At 36.8% G+C, this 18,239-nt stretch overlaps 1 non-coding gene across 1 annotated transcript; it reads left to right on the top strand.

Moving 5' to 3' along the window:
- The first annotated feature begins 16,335 nt into the window (after positions 1 to 16,335).
- Positions 16,336 to 16,439, top strand: LOC114213235 (U6 spliceosomal RNA). Its single transcript, XR_015767940.1, has one exon. It is a non-coding gene; the product is annotated as a U6 spliceosomal RNA (small nuclear RNA).
- Positions 16,440 to 18,239: the final 1,800 nt, after the last annotated feature.

The following is an 18,239-nucleotide window of genomic DNA, read 5'->3' as shown; positions in this document are numbered from 1 at the left end:
CTAGTTTGTTTGTTTGTTTCTTTGTTTTTTGCACGATTAATTTAATGGTCTGTTTCTTCTTCTCCATTTCCCCACAAAAGAATACTATTTTTAAAACTTACTTTTACTAGGGTATTTATACTCCATTTAATTTTTAGAAATAACTGGCTTTGACTACAAATATCCGCTATATCGTTATGATGGCAAACTCATGGAAATCAAATCTAATTTATGTGAGCTTATATTTGTTCACTTAACTACCAAATTGACCTGGGCAATAACCAATCCCACTTTTGTTTGGTGAAAATGCATAGAATATATATGAGTGAAGTAGTGTGCATTAGGGTGGGTGAGGTGTAAGAGAAGTGTTTATAAATTCTACAACAAAAAAAAAACCAAAAGAAAATTTAGTTAGATTTAATAGAAGCTGACATACTTCAGGTGTTTTTTAACCCCATCACTTTTTATGTGGGTGTGACTCTCAGACAATATCTCTGAAAGTATTGTTTCTTTTCCAAATTCATTCACCTCAGTCTCAGCAGAATAACTTAATTAACACACAAAGTATGAAAATAGTGTCCCTCATATTTATAAATAAATGAATTTTAAATACTTATGTACCTTGGGTCATCATCCTCTCAACCAAAATTTTAATTTGCATTTGACTTAAACACAGTTGTTTTTCAATGAGTTTCAGAAACATCAACTTCATACATACAGAAAAAAAAATGTAAACTGATTTCTCCATGTGAAAAAGATTGGAGTTTTTATTTAAAACAAACAATATTGGGACACCTGGGTGGCTCAGTCGATTAAGCGTCTGCCTTCGGCTCAGGTCATGATCCCAGAGTCCTGTGATCCAGTCCCACATCAGGCTCCCTGTACAGTGGGGAGCTTGCTTCTCCCTCTGCCTGCCATTCCCCCTGCTTGTGCTCTCTCTGTCTCTCTCTCTCTCTCTGACAAATAAATAAATTAATTAAATCTTTAAAAAAATAAAACAAACAATATAAATTTGTCAGTGTAATTTGATGGCCGCTTTAAAAAGCAGATGTAATCTTAGGCTTAAGTTATACAAGAATAAAATATAAATCTAGGGAGGAGATAGCCTCATTATATAGTTTGATGGTTAGAATTTATCTAGAGATGATATAGAAAAGCCCACATACAGTCTCATTGTAATTATACATGCAAAGAGTTCACTACCAATGTTAATTTGAGATGGTGAGGACATAAAAATACTTTCACTTGTGACCTTCAAGTACTCACTCTAAATCAGGTATCAGTAAATATAGACAGGTCTCAGAGATTATACCAGATGTAAGAGGTTCTAAAAATTTACAAACAGTGATGAAATGAATGAATAGTAAGAATTTGCACTTAAAACATGACAAATGGGAGGTTTCTAAATGACATTAGAAAAATGATATCTGCTCAATATAACCTTTTGCAAATATTTAAAACAATATTAGAATTAAGACTGACAATCTTTGTGGTAGACTGTGTTTATTAAATGAGAGTGGACTGGCCATCCCATTTGTTCCTTCTTGCTGTTAGCCAAGAGATGGATGGTCCTTTGCTTGAGGTAGAGGATATAAGAATCTACAAGGCACGGTTCCTGCTCCCCAATTTACATCAATCCATTTTTGTTAAAACAATTTTGGTACCTTTTTCAGTAAGTTAACCAGATGATTTTCACTGGTTCTTTGTTTTTTTTTTCTTCTTAAGAATACTCCTTCCCCAACACACACACACACATACACACACACACGTACACATATGCACAGAGCCATGAGTTTGTAATTGTTAATTTTCTTGACACTTAACATATATTTCACCCGGATAGCATAAATTTAGATTGAATTTCCAGTGTAGAGTTTTTCCGATTTGTAAGCACTTTTATTTCCTTGTTTTTACCTTGTTCCTTTTAAGAGTATGTCACTATCATATGACCTCACTGATATGAGGAATTCTTAATCTCAGGAAACAAACTGAGGGTTGCTGGAGTGGTGGGGGTGGGAGGGATGGGGTGGCTGGGTGATAGACATTGGGGAAGGTGTGTGCTATGGTGAGCACTGTGAATTGTGCAAGACTGTTGAATCACAGACCTGCACGTCTGAAAAAAATAATACATTATATGTTTAAAAAATGAAGAAGAAGAAGAAGATAGTAGGAAGGGAAAATGAAGGGGGCAAATCGGAGGGGGAGACGAACCATGAGAGACTATGTACTCTGAAAAACAAACTGAGGGTTTTAGAGGGGAGGGGGATGGGGGGATGGGTTAGCCCGGTAATGGGTATTAAAGAGGGCATGTACCGCATGGAGCACTGGGTGTTATATGCAAACAATGAATCATGGAACACTACATCAAAAAGTAATGATGTAATGTGGGGTGATTAGCATAACGTAATAAAAAAAAGAGTATGTCAAATACCATATATATAGATTTTGTCCATGTTGAAACTCTACTAGCATGGCTAAGACATACTAAATTCCTCTATCACTTTACAAATTCTGGCGTGTGTTTGTTTTTCTATTCGTAGTTTACCTGGGGAGATACAGATAACATTTATGATCTTTACTTGCTCATATGAGAATTGCTGCTGTTAAAATACCCTGAAAACAGCATTTCAAATTAAGCCAAAAATGATTTGCCCCATGCTGTTGTCATCTTGTGTGAGACTTAAACAAGAAACAACTGTGAAATAAAAGCTACTAGTAATGCCCAGAAAACTGAAGTGAAACATAAAGAAACTCAACCATGACGGGATAGTTCATTTTCTTTCCCCATGCTTCTACTAAATGAAAAGGAGATGATAATGTGTGACATAAAGTTGAAAGAGATCACAAAACAACAGATATTAATTCTAAATATAGTAAGAATGTATAAAATGGATCATTTCTCTAGTAGTTTGGTCTTCATATAATTAAATGACTATGCACTACTGGTGTATTAAATGGTGATCCATTGAATGTGATATTCTTTAAAATTAGAAGAAATGACTTCTGAATAATTGAGTTTTTTACAACATGAGTATCAATATTGGAAGAGTCATTTCATATTCTGCTTGTTTCAATTAAAATTACTGCATATTTATTACTGGACCAAGAACACTAGTTTTTAGAGTAATATTTTTCCAAGTCTTTGACTGCTATAGGGGCCATTTTCTTGACAAGTTTTGCTCTATTTTCTAGGTTTTAAACCTCTAGACCCTGCGGTCATGTTAATGCAGTACCTGGTGGAGTAGAAAGAAACTGAACATACTTCAAATCAACTACACTTCAACACAGTGTTCTCTTAAGTTACATGAAGCATGATGAAAATTGTTAATGTATGTGAAATCATTAGTTCCATTTCCAACATTATCCTATTTAAAAGAATCAAATACAATTTGTAATTAACATGGGACTATCAATGAAGTTGTCATTTGGAAGGGTGATTATTAGCCATTAAAAAGTGAAAAAATCTATTTACTCTCACATCTGATATCCTGTGTGGGCATTTTGAAAAGTGCAATAGTATTTGAAGCCATGTTTCAACCCAGAATTCATGTGTTAATAACCCTGTGCTACAATAGCAATTCAGAATAGTTCTATAAAAATCAATTTACAGTTAAATTTATATTTAATATTCACTCTGTGATTTTCTCTTATGAAGTTCTTAGGAAATCTTACTCAAGTTGCACTTTGTTTAATGGAGAGTGAAGCACACATCTGTTTGTACTATTAGCTTATTATTAGGTGAACCATGAGCTTTTAAATTAGTGGCCCCAATATCTAACATTTTAGTATATAATGTTATATAAAAACAAATGAGAATTTTATGGATTTTCTGTTTTTAAACATTTCTTAATATGTGATTGATTCCAAAATTAATTTAGGCTTTTTTAACAATTAATAAAATGTGGCATAGGAACTATGCTTTCAAAGCTCGTTGGGTGTTATTACACTATTCTATCAATTGCATTTTTTATGCATATGTATTATTGAATTTGAGCCTTTTAAAAACTTTATTAAGTTAGTACTATATGCTTAGACAGGAGACACACCAAAGAAATCTTCCCTGAGCTCCAAATGTTAGTAATGACAAAGTCAGGATTCTTTAAAGCAGGCTTGTCTGGCTCTAAATGCGTTATTCTTTGCACTGTGAGGGAGTATTTATTATTTAAAGCTGGCTCTGGAACCTTTTATAACATTTAGTCAATTAAATCTAAATCAGAAGGGTAATATGTTAAACACATAACAGGAGGGTATTTAGTCTAACTGAAGTACAAGAAGGGAACGTTTTGACAAAGTCAATATATTTACAAACACAATAATCTCTCATAATCTTTAGCTTTAAAACTTTCCTCTTATTATGTGTTTGGTTTTCTTTTTATTCTGATACTACAAATATAGATTACCAAAGCTTTGTTTCCAAATAGTGTTTACAAATTAGTTGAAATCATTAAATTAATAATTTTAATATACTTACTTGCTAATGTCTGTGCTAACCCATATATTTCTTCCTAAGACAAGTAAAAATGTTATAGCATTTTCAAGGTTAGAAGCTTTCAGAGAAAAGAAGTTTTCCATCTGTATTTTTTATGATGATATTAGTTGATCTACGTCTGGTATCTCTAACAGATATGCCCTGTAGGGACCAGATTCAATTGAAAGAAGCGGGGGGGGGTTGGACATGAGAAATAAATGGAAGACATTGATAATCAATCATGGAGTTCTTTCCTACTTAGTGTGGACAAGACCTCAAAATCCTTCTCAACAAGTACTCCAGGAAGCCACTACCAATTGATCAGAGTTGGCATGTCAGTTGAAACCTATTTACCATCCCTGCCCTCAATTCCATTCATAACACAGTTGCCAAACTTGTCTTTCTAACATTTCATTCCCCTACTAAAATCCATCGTTGACTTGACATTGCCTTTAAAATGAAACACAAACTCTTGAATATAGCATAAAATGGTAACACAGCTTCTGCTTATTTCTTCAGCCACGACGCCAATCCTACTCTCCCAAATACACCTCAACACAGACACATGTATATACCCTTTCTCTCACTCTCTCACACACACAGTGCATTCCCAAATAGACACACACATACACACATATACCACCACATACTTTAACATACACTTACAGACAGACACATAAAGAGACACACATTTGCACTCAACTCAAATAAGAAAAATTTAAAAGATTATTCCAAATCTTTCAAAAGTTGCATATTTTTTTGTCTCTATTTCACTCCCCATCATCCTTCACACTTTTTGAATTGTGTAATCCCTACTTAGCCTTTCTGACAAATCTCTTCCTTGATTATTGGGCTGAGTTCTGTGTCCAAGATGCCTCTTTTATATTGCTTTTTAGAAAACCATTAGCACTCAGTATTTACTATTGTCATCATATTGACTAGATTGCATTTATTAATATTGGTTTAATTGTCTATATAGACTGAACATATGTGAGAGTAATATGGGATAATTACTTGTTTTCTAATGCATAGAATTTGTATACCATATAATAAACATTCAACAGTTATTTGTATTAATTGAACATATATTGTTTCACTATTTTATAATTTATATACTAATATATATTTATCGCATTATATGTGTTATTATTATAAGTGTTTTGTACGTACTAATTCACTTAACCCTCACAATAGCCTTTGACTTAAAGACTACATTCCAGCTATAGAGATGAGAAACTTGATGTCTTTATTCAATTTTCCCCAAAGGAGACTGGGATGAGGATTATTAAGCAAATGATTTATCTAGAAAGTACTCCCAGGAGAAACCAGAAGGAAATAGAGGAAGCAGGGTGGGAAGGTAAAGAAGCCAAGTAAGGTGTAATTTCTAGCTAAGCGTGACCTTATCCCAGGGGGAAGTTCTAGAATATAAATTAGGCCTTATATATTGTCCTGAAGGCAAATGAGCTGAATTTTTACCCTACTGCATCAGTTAGTCCTTGGCTAACAATACCCCAGGCAGTTATAAGCTTCCAGGCACGTCCTCTCTCTCTACCTACAGTCAAAACAGCTTTAGATGCAAATGGGAGTCTTTTGAGTAGAGTTCCTAATGTTGCAGTTTGAAGCCAGTAACACATAGGTGAAGCTGGAATGAACAAAACAGTTAAAGGGATCTAGATCCAAGGAATCCTGGATGGGTTCCTACAGGCTTCATTATAAGGAAATTAAATAACTTGCCCAAGTTCTCCCAGTTAGACAGTAGAGCTGGAATTGGAATGCTGAGCTTCCTGTTCTCAATTCTGTGTCCTTAACTACTGTACTATACTGTTATTCTTCCTTTATGTTAATTTAGAACTTTAATCATTCAGCCTGGTTTCTACCCAATTGACTAAACTATCAGCTAAAATATGCTACACTCTAAAGTCTGACCAAATCATTCTTTGAGGTTTATATTTTGCAGGGTACAATGTGTATTTTGGTAAGAGTAGGGGCTTTGGGATCAGACAGTTCTGGGTTATAATCCTTGATCCACTCTGTATTATTCAGGGTCTCCAGAGAAACAGAATCAATAGCATGCGTGCATATACAAAGATTTATTTTAAGGAACTGATCCACATGGTTATGAAGGCTAGCAACTCCAAAATATGCAGGGTAGCCTGAAAAACTGGAAGAGCTGATGTTACAGTCCTGGCCTAAGTGTCATCTGTGGGTAGAATTCCCAGTTGCTCGGAGGAACTCAGTCTTTGTTCTAGTGAGACCCTCAACTGACTGGATGAGTCCCAACCAAATTACAGAGGGCAATCTGCTTTACAGACAGCTCACAGATTTAAATGCTAATATTCACCCCAAACCATCCTCACAGAAACATCCAGAAATGTGATGTTTCATCAAATGTCTGGGCATCATGGCTCAGTCAAATTGACACAAAATATTAACCATCACACACACTTTTATAACTACCTTTAAGAAACTTACTAATTTCTCAAACTGAGTTTCCTCTTATATTTTTTTCTTGTTTTCTTTATCTTCTACTTGTTTTCTTTATCTTCTTATCATCATTAGTAATGACAACATTGTTAGTTCAAGCCAAGAATTAAATGGCATAGAATGAGAATAGGACAAAGCACCTAGCAATGTAGCCCATAATATATATTCCGTAAATGGCAGTATTTACAGAAAACAGGTCTAATTACTTCATTTTTCTCCCTCAAAGTTTGTGGGTTTGGAGATTCAAAGCTTGAAAAGGTACATGTTAATGATTAGCTTGTTTGAATGATTATAACGGATCAGAGCATACGATTGTTCCTTTTATACTGCCCATTTCTTTGCCTTTGTAGAAAAAGGAGAAAAAAATACATAATGTTAAGAATCTTAAAAATAATGGTATCGTGAATAAAAGACTTTAATTTTCAAAAAAATAAGAATGTTCCCCTGCTGAAAATGACTCATTTATAATAATCTAAGTTTCAGGAATATATTAGCTGTCTCAGAACCCTTAAGAAATGTTTAATGCAGTATTGCTTTCCAAGTGTTAAATTGTTTTTACTTTTTCTTTTTTGGTGACTGTTAGAAAAGAAACTGAATATCTTATATTATCCAATGTCTACTACACACAGAATGGACAATGCAGAAATGTTTGCTTATAGTATATTGAAAGCAATATTACATTAAAGTTTCTTAAGTTTTATATTCTCATGATGAAGTGAGACTTACAAAAAATAAAAAATGCACACAACACACTATAAAATCAGCCCATCAGACAGGAATTAAAAAGGGGATTCAATAGACAATTAATAATGAGTGTGAGAGGCAGCAAATCAAGGTGATGGGAGGTAAGGACTGACTTACTGTAGAGACCCAATCATGACCCAAAGGAATGGAAGAAGTTGATCACCCAAGAACTAGGAGATAAGTTTTTAGAGATAAGGGAAATCAAATACAAAACACCTGAAATAGGAAAGAAGATAGCATGATATAGAGTCTCAGAGAACCAATGATGCTAGAACATAGTGAGCTGGGGAGAGTAAAGTAACATTAGAGAAGCAGAGGTAGACCAGACAAGAATTGGCCCAATTGTCCACTTTATTCTAAGTTTTTTTTTTAATTTTTTTATTGTTATGTTAATCACCATACATTACATCATTAGTTCTTGATTTAGTGTTCCATGATTCATTGTTTGTGCATAACACCCAGTGCTCCACATAGAACGTGCCCTCCTTAATACCCATCACCTGGCTAACCCATCCCCCCATGCCCCTCCCCTCTAGAACACTCAGTTTGTTTTTCAGAGTCCATCGTCTCTCTTGGTTCGTCTCCCCCTCTGACTTACTCCCCTTCATTCTTCCCCTCCTGCTATCTTCTTCTTTTTCTTTTTTCTTAACATATATTGCATTATTTGTTTCAGAAGTACAGATCTGTGATTCAACAGTCTTGCACAATTCACAGCGTTCACCATAGCACATACCCTCCCCAATGTCTATCACCCAGCCACCCCATCCCTCCCAACCCCTACCCCTCATCAACACTCAGTTTCTTTCCTGAGATTAAGAATTCCTCATATCAGTGAGGTCATATGATACATGTCTTTCTCTGATTGATTTATTTCACTCAGCATAACACCCTCCAGTTCCATCCACATTGTTGCAAATGGCAAGATCTCATTCCTTTTGATGGCTGCATAATATTCCATTGTGTATATATACCACTTCTTCTTTGTCCATTCATCTGTCGATGGACATCTTGGCACTTTCCACAGTTTGGCTATTGTGGACATTGCTGCTATAAACATCGGGGTGCACGTACCCCTTCGGATCCCTACATTTGTATCTATGTGGTAAATACCCAGTAGTGTAATTGCTGGATCGTATGGTAGCTCTACTTTCAACTGTTTGAGGAACCTCCATACTGTTTTCCAGAGTGGTTGCACCAGCTTGCATTCCCACCAACAGTGTAGGAGGGGTCCCCTTTCTCCACATCCCTACCAACATCTGTTGTTTCCTGACTTGTGAATTTTAGCCATTCTGACTGGTGTGAGGTGGTATCTCATGGAGGTTTTGATTTGGATTTCCCTGATGCCGAGAGATGTTGAGCACTTTTTCATGTGTCTGTGGGCCATTTGGATGTCTTCTTTGGAAAAATGTCTGTTCCTGTCTTCTGCCCATTTCTTGATTGGATTATTTGTTCTTTGGGTGTTGAGTTTGATAAGTTCTTTATAGATTTTGGATACTAGCCCTTTATCTGATATGTCATTTGCAAATATTTTCTCCCATTCTGTTGGTTGTCTTTTGGTTTTGTGGACTGTTTCTTTTGCTGTGCAAAAGCTTTTCATCTTGATGAAATCCTAATAGTTCATTTTTGCCCTTGCTTCCCTTGCTTTTGACGATGTTTCTAGGAAGAAGTTGCTGTGGCTGAAGTTGAAGAGGTTGCTACCTGTGTTCTCCTTTAGGATTTTGATGGGCTCCTGTCTCATGTTTAGGTCTTTCAACCATTTGGAGTCTATTTTTGTGTGTGGTGTAAGGAAATGGTCCAGTTTCATTCTTCTGCATGTGGCTGTCCAATTTTCCCAACACCATTTGTTGAAGAGACTGTCCTTTTGCCATTGGACATTCTTTCCTGCTTTGTCAAAGATGAGTTGACCATAGAGTTGAGGGTCCATTTCTGGGCTCTCTATTCTGTTCCATGTGTTCTATGTGTCTGTTTTTGTGCCAGTACAATACTGTCTTGATGATGACAGCTTTGTAATAGAGCTGGAAGTCTGGAATTTTGATGCCGCCAGCTTCTTTTCTTTTCTTTTTCAACATTCCTCTGGCTATTCGGGGTCTCTTCTGGTTCCATACAAATTTTAGGATTATTTGTTCCATTTCTTTGAAAAAAGTGGATGGTATTTTGATGGGGATTGCACTGAATGTGTAGATTGCTCTAGGTAGCACTGACATCTTCACAATGTTTGTTCTTCCAATCCATGAGCATGGAATGTTTTTCTATTTCTTGTGTCTTCTTCAATTTCTTTCATGAGTATTTTATAGTTTTCCGAGTACAGATCCTTTGCCTCTTTGGTTAAATTTATTCCTAGGTATCTTATGGTTTTGGGTGCAGTTGTAAATGGGATTGACTCCTTAATTTCTCTCTCTTCTGTCTTGTTGTTGGTGTATAGGAATGCCACTGATTTCTGTGCATTGATTTTATAGCCTGCTACTTGACTGAATTCCTGTATGAGTTCTAGCAGTTTTGGGGTGGAGTCTTTTGGGTTTTCTACATACAGTATCCTATCATCTGCAAAGAATGAGAGTTTGACTTCCTCTTTGCCGATTTGGATGCCTTTGATTTCTTTTTGTTGTCTGATTGCTGTGGCTAGGACTTCTAATACTATGTTGAATAACAGTGGTGATAGTGGACATCCCTGCCACGTTGCTGACCCTAGGGGAAAAGCTCTGAGCTTTCCCCATTGAGAATGATATTGGCTGTACGTTTTTCATAGATGGCTTTTATGATATTGAGGTATGTACCCTCTATCCCTATACTCTGAAGAGTTTTGATCAAGAAAGGATGCTGTACTTTGCCAAATGCTTTTTCTGCATCTATTGAGAGGATCATATGATTCTTGTTCTTTCTTTTGTTAATGTATCGTATAACGTTGATTGATTTGCAGATGTTGAACCAGCCTGGCAGCCCAGGGATAAATCCCACTTGGTCATGGTGACTAATCCTTTTAATGTACTGTTGGACCCTATTGGCTAGTATTTTGGTGAGAATTTTTGCATCCATGTTCATCAAGGATCTTGGTCTGTAGTTCTCCTTTTTGATGGGGTCTTTGTCTGGTTTGGGGATCAAGGTAATGCTGGTATCATAAAATGAGTTTGGAAATTTTCCTTCCATTTCTATTTTTTGGAACAGTTTCAGGAGAATAGGTATTAATTCTTTAAATGCCTGATAGAATTCCCCTGGGAAGCCATCTGGCCCTGGGCTTTTGTTTGTTGGGAGATTTTGGATGACTGCTTCAATTTCCTTAGTGGTTATAGGTCTGTTCAGGTTTTCTATTTCTTCCTGGTTCAATTTTGGTAGTTGATACATCTCTAGGAATGCACCCATTTCTTCCAGGTTATCTAATTTGCTGGCATACAGTTGCTCATGATATGTTCTTATAATTGTTTGTATTTCTTTGGTGTTGGTTGTGATCTCTCCTCTTTCATTCATGATTTTGTTGATTTGGGTCATTTCTCTTTTCTTTTTGATAAGTCTGGCCAGGGGTTTATCAATCTTGTTAATTCTTTCAAAGAACCAGCTTCTAGTTTCGTTGATCTGCTCTACTGTTTTTTTGGTTTCTATTTCATTGATTTCTGCTCTGATCTTTATTATTTCTCTTCTCCTGCTGGGTTTAGGCTCTATTTGCTGTTCTTTCTCCAACTCCTTTAGGTGTAGTGTTAGGTTGTGTATTTGAGACCTTTCTTGTTTCTTGAGAAAGGCTTGTATTGCTATATACTTTCCTCTCAGGACTGCCTTTGCTGTATCCCAAAGATTTTGAACAGTTGTGTTTTCATTTTCATTGGTTTCCATGAATTTTTTTAGTTCATCTTTAATTTCCTGGTTGACCCATTCATTCCTTAGTAGGATGCTCTTTAGCCTCCATGTATTTGAGTTCTCTCCAACTTTCCTCTTGTGATTGAGTTCTAGTTTCAAAGCATTGTGGTCTGAAAATATGCAGGGAATAATGCCAATCTTTTGGTACTGGTTGAGACCTGATTTGTGACCTAGGATGTGATCAATTCTGGAGAGTGTTCCATGGGTACTAGAGAAGAATGTGTATTCCGTTGCTTTGGGATGGAATGTTCTGAATATGTCTGTGAAGTCCATTTGGTCCAGTGTGTCATTTAAAGTCTTTATTTCCTTGTTGATCTTTTGCTTAGATGATCTGTCCATTTCAGTCAAGGGGGTGTTAAAGTCCCCCACTATTATTGTATTGCTGTCAAAGTGTTTCTTTGCTTTTGTTATTAATTGCCTTATATAATTGGCTGCTCCCATGTTCGGGGCATAGATATTTATAATTGTTAGATCTTCTTGTTGGATAGACCCTTTAAGTAGGATAGAGTGTCCTTCCCCATCTCTTATTACAGTCTTTGGTTTAAAATCTAATTTGTCTGATATAAGGATTGCCACCCCAGCTTTCTTTTGGTGTCCATTAGCATGGTAAATGGTATTCCACCCCCTCACTTTCAATCTGGGGGTGTCTTTGGGTCTAAAATGAGTCTTTTTCAGATAGCATATCGATGGGTCTTGTTTTTTAATCCAATCTGAAAGCCTGTGTCTTTTGATTGGGGCATTTTGTCCATTTACATTCAGGGTAACTATTGAAAGGTATGAATTTAGTGCCATTGTATTGCCTGTCAGGTGACTGTTACTATATATTGTCTCTGTTCCTTTCTGATCTGTGCTGCTTTTAGTCTCTCTCTTTGCTTAGAGGACGCCTTTCAATATTTCTTGGAGGGCTGGTTTCGTGTTTGCAAATTCCTTTAGTTTTTGTTTGTCCTGGAAGCTTTTTAACTCTCCTTCAATTTTCAATGAGAGCCTAGCTGGATATAGTATTCTTGGCTACTTATTTTTCTCATGTAGTGCTTTGAAGGTATCATGCCAGTCCTTTCTGGCCTGCCATGTCTCTGTGGATAGGTCTGTTGCCAATCTAATATTTCTACCATTGTAGGTTACATATCTCTTCTCCCTAGGTGCTTTCAGGATTTTCTCTTTGTCTCTGAGACTCGTAAGTTTTACTATTAGATGTCGGGGTGTTGACATATTTTTATTGATTTTGAGAGGGGTTCTCTGTGCCTCCTGGATTTTGATGCCTGTTTCCTTCCCCACATTAGGGAATTTCTCTGCTATTATTTGCTCCAATATACCTTCTGCCCCTCTCTCTCTTTCTTCTTCTTCTTCTGGGATCCCAATTATTCTAATGTTGTTTCATCTTATCGTATCGCTTATCTCTCGAATTCTGCCCTTGTGATCCTGTAGTTGTTTCTCTCTCTTTTTCTCAGCCTCTTTATTTTCCATCTTTTGGTCTTCTATATTGCTGATTCTCTCTTCTGCCTCATTTATCCTAGCAGTTAGTGCCCCCATTTTGATTGCACCTCATTAATAGCCTTTTTGATTTCGATTTAGTTAGATTTTAGTTATTTTATTTCTCCCGAAAGGGTTTCTCTAATAACTTCCATGCTTTTTTCAAGCCCAGCTAGTATCTTTAAAGTCATGATTCTGAACTCTAGGTCCAACATCGTACTAATGTCCGTATTGAGTAGGTCCCTGGCTGATGGTACTATCTCTTGTTCTTTTTGCTGAGTTGATTTTTTTCATCTTGTCATTTTGTCCAGAGGAGAACAGATGAATGAGAGAACAAAATGCTAACAGGTTAACAATGCCCCCAGCAAATATACTCTATACAAATCAGAAAAGACCTGAAACCAGGGGAAAAGAAAGGGAAAGAAAGAAAAAAGAAAGAGAAAAGAAAGAAAGAAAGAAAAAGATTAAAAACAAAAACAGAACAATACAAAAAAAACGAATATGATCAAATATGATCAGGCTAGTGCATAGATCAATGCCACACACTAGATTTTGGGTGTATTTTGGTCTGTGAGAAAAAAGTGCCTCCTAAAATTTTAAAGGAAGAAAGACTTATATATGTACAAAATAAGGGTTGGTAGAATGAACGGATGGAAGATGACTGTAAAGATGAAAATTATAAAAGATTTTATAAAAGGAATTGATACGATAAGTTGTTTGAAAAAAGAAAGAAGAAAATTAAAAAAAAAAAAGGGAGACTGTGATCAGGCAGGAGACTAGAACAAAGCCATACACTAGTGATTTTGGGTATATTTTGATCTGTTAGAAGAAACTGTATCTCAAAATTTTAAAGAGAGAATAACTTATATATATATATATATATATGCCAAAAATAAGGGCAACTACTATGAAGGGATAAAATATGACTCTAAAATGAAAAATAAAAAAATGTTTTCTTAAAAAGAGGGATTGATAAGATGTTGGTTGAAAAAGGGAAAAAGAGAAATTAAAAAAACAGTTAAAAAATTAACTTTGAAAAACTAATGAATCATGGTAAAAAAAGCCATGAATTCTATGTGCAGTATTCCCCTAGCGCTGGAGCTCTCCCATTCTCCTTGATTGGTAAACTTGGTCTTGGCTTGCTGGCTATTCGTGCTGATCTTCTGGGGGAGGGGCCTGTTGCCATGGTTCCCAAATGTCTTTGCCGGAGGCGGAATTGCCCCGCCCTTGTCGGTCCCAGCTAAGCAAGCTGCTCGGGTTTGCTCTCAGGAGCTTTTGTTCCCTGCAAGCTTTCCGTAAGGCCTTGGAGGATGACAGTGAAAATGGCGGCCTCCCAATCTCCACCCCAGAGGAGGCAAGAACTCGGGGCTCCACTCCCCAGTGTGCCCCCAGAGAAAAGCAGCCAGTCACTCCCGTGTCCCCGGTCTCTGGCCGCACTCCGTGCTCACCCGGCCTGTGACCGAGCGTTTCTATCTCTGGCACCCGACCCCGTGTGGAGTCTCCAAACCCAGCAGATCTCTGCGGTGTGCTCCCGCTCTACTCCTCCCGGGGGGAGGAAAGGGAGTCTCCCTGGATCTGCCGCTTGTTGGGTCCCTGCTGGAGGGGCAGTGGCCCGAGTGGGCTGCGGATCACAGTTTATGGCCACCCCGAGCTGAGAGCCCGCGCCTCAGCTCCGTCTCTGCAGCCGGCTTCCCCGCTCCGATACCTGGGAGCTCTGCCGCACTCAGGCACCCCCGGTCTTTCTGTGACCCCGAGGGTCCTGAGACCACACTGTCCCACAAGGGTTCCACCTCCCGCTTAGCCACTGGAGCGACGTCCCTCCGCGGAGCCGACTTATAAAAGTTCCGATTTTGTGCTCCGCGGCTCTATCACTTGCCAGAAGCGGCCGATGGAGGCCCCCTCCCCCACCGTCTCTCCTCCCGAATATCGCCTCGGATTCACTTCTCTGCACGTCCTACCTTCCAGTAAGTGGTCGCTTCTCTGTTCAGAGAGTTGTTGCTACTCTCCTCTTCGATCTCCTGTTGAGTTCGTAGGTGTTCAGAATGGTTTGATCCCTATTCAGCTGAATTCCTGAGACCAGAGGAAATCCAGGTCTCCTACTCCTCCGCCATCTTGCTCCGCCCCCCACTTTATTCTAAGTTAATGAGAGCTAGGTGGTCGCAGATCAAGAGTGAAAGTATAATGTAAGTTTTGAGAACGAAGGCGGAGCATGGGAGTATGCAATTTAGAACACTGAAATGAAAATAGGAATCCATTTGACAAAAAGGAAAACAAAAAAACAGGTGTTCAAGATTTTTGTTAGAGGCAAAAGCATAGAGGGATGTTAGGTGTAATGGAATAACTTTTTTAAAATTAAGGGAATTTAGTTCTAGAATCATGGTATTAAATACATAAATCACATGGTGTCATGGCCACACATTCTATCTCCACTACTACAAGTTGGTGGAGATATGACTTAGTGATCTCCTCTTTGGTTTTTCCTAGAACGGTGAAAGAAACACACACTCCCCTTCTCTGACTCACAGCACAATTCCCAATCTCCCTATAGGTATTATCATGACAAAGAAGCCCTCTTTCATAAATAAGAAGCCTTTCCTTATTTTGGTAGCTCTTCCAGCCACATAGTTTCCATAGCAAATTTGTGCTAAAATCAAGTTCTTTATTCACAATTCTTTGACTTTGTCAATCTCTCTAATGCATTTATCTCACCATTGGGTCAATATTTATGAAGACATCCTGTCTTCACTTCTTTCCATAACTCACTTAAATTTTATAATCCATCATAAGTAGTGTTAAATCCTTTTAACTTAACTTATTCCCCTAACACACTTTAATCACAATTGTTTGCTTAATTGTTTAATTTCCTTGACTCTATGCTTCTTGACCTCAAGGATATTGCTTATTTACTTGACAGTTCTTTCTTTAGCACTAAGAAGGCACTATCTATATTTATACTTATATCTTTGTACTAATGTTATAACTGAGTCCAATGATTTATTGATATAGCCAACTTGCCCAGTAAAAAATATCTAATCAATAAGAAGCAGTGTATTATAACAAGAAACAATGATTTAAGAACCTGTTCTGGGGCAAAAAAAAAAAAGGTTATACACATATCTATCTCCTAATTTCCAGGCATACAAAAAATAGGCAAAGTGGAGAAACAAGTTATAAACTAGTAAGTAGACAGATAATACATACATTGCTAATAGTCCCTTTTAGCACTGTAGCTATAAAAACCTAAATAGCAAATAATTCAATTTCAAATTAGTGATGGTATATTTTTATTATGTTCTTTATCAAATTGCTATAGAGAGAAAGATTCTATTAGAACAAAAACTAACATGCTTGCTGCAGCAGCACATACATTAAAATTGGAACTATACAGAGATTTGTAAGGCCCTTGGACAAGGATGACAAACAAATCCCTGAAGTGCTTCATATTAAAAAAAATAACTTATGAAATGTCAATTTAACTTTTATATTAATTTAATCAGATTTGGGGTGACATATTTTATTTTGGTTTTTATTTTGTAGCCAAGACTACAGTGATTTTAAAATATCATTGGTATAATTGATCCCTTTTTTCTGTGTAACTTCACAATGAAATACATAGTATTCTATATTTCAAGACAGAATGATGAAATTCAGTCTCTCAGATGACTGATGAATTCAGGCTGGGAGTTTGATTATCTTATTATTTTGGTCTCATATATATATATTGACATATTATGTGTATATATATAATAGATATATGATTAAATAATATATATTATTACTAAGGAATTTATTTGTGCTTGAATCTTATCCTTTTCTAAAATCCCTTCTAAGACAACTGAAGAATAGCTTTATCAACACTGAACAGACTCTTCAATGACATGTTTGAAATTTGTTGTAGTATTTACAAATAAAAATTTCTCTTTAGTATGTGTGTCATGGGTAATGAATATGACCACTTTCTATGTTTTAGCAAAAGAAATGTATTACAGTTAAAGAGAATCATAATTTCTGGGACCAATAACATGCCATTTTCTCTTATCTTTTGTTATTTAAAAGGATTTACAGAAGACAGAGCTGAGGTTAATAAGACATTTCATAACCCAATGTATTCATTATTCATTGCTGTGTAACAAATTGTCCCCAAACTTAGCAGCTGAAAGCACAGACCACCTATTATCTCATAGTTTCTGTAGGGCAGAAATTTGGGAACAATATAGTTGGATGAATTTAACTAAGGGTATTTCACAAAGCTTCAATCATGATGTTATCTGAGACTACAGTCATTTCAGGCTCATGTGGAGGAGAAACTGCTTCTAAGCACACTTATGTGGCGGTTGCCATAAGACAAGTCCTTACCATGTGGTTATTTCCACAGGAATACAGACACTGTGATAACCTTTCTTTTTCCAAAGCAAAGTAAGATATAGAGACAATTAAAGCTAGAGCAAGAGAGAAACAAGAAAGAATTCCCAAGATAGAAGACTCTTTTTAAAACCTAATACCAGATGTGACATCCCATTATTTCTGCCATATTTTGTTCATTAGAAGCAAGTAAAAAAAGAAAAATATATATAGCCCACATTTAGTGAAGGAAATTATACCAGAGCATTAACCAGGAGCCAAAGTTCATTGGGGGCCATCCTAGAGCCTGCCAACCGGAGTCTTTCCTCAGGTAACCAATGAGTCATCTTTCTACTATGCAAATGTATTCTATCCCCTCCAAATTACCTTGAGTTTCATCCTTATAGCATCATTTCAAAGTCCATAAACCCAACATCTAAATAAGGTCTAGATACAAATAAAGCAACCCAAATGTAGTTGCTTACGTACAGCACCTCAAGTGGGACCTCTCCAAATCTATGGATCTGAGAAAGTACAGAGAGAAGTAACCTGCCTCCTTTTCCCCAACGAACACCCAACATATAATACCAGGATAGGCCGAGGGTGGCCACTACAAGTATTCTCATTCAAAAAAAAAAGAAAAATTGGGAGGACAAAGGAAGAAACTAGTTGATAGTAATTATAACATCCAATTGGACAAATATTGGCAGTTCTGTGAGTAGGTCTCAGTCCAGGGAATATTTTTCTATGAATTTCAATTCTGCCCTCAGTGTTCTTGGTACCATCCTCTTAGTCATGTTCCCTTTTTTTTTCCTTTTTTCATGAAACATAACATGCATCTGCAATGATAGGTAGGCAGTTAGCTAGATATGAGTGGGGAACAGGTGTTTTATGACTGTTAAAAAGT

Source organism: Eumetopias jubatus, unplaced genomic scaffold (genome assembly GCF_037043125.1).
Source record: "Eumetopias jubatus isolate StellerSeaLion01/CBP00866 unplaced genomic scaffold, mEumJub1_p1.0 scaffold_3, whole genome shotgun sequence".
In the NCBI taxonomy this organism is placed as follows: Eukaryota; Metazoa; Chordata; class Mammalia; order Carnivora; family Otariidae; genus Eumetopias; species Eumetopias jubatus.
Note: the sequence above shows the minus strand (reverse complement) of the source record. Positions and strands in the feature narration are given on the sequence as shown.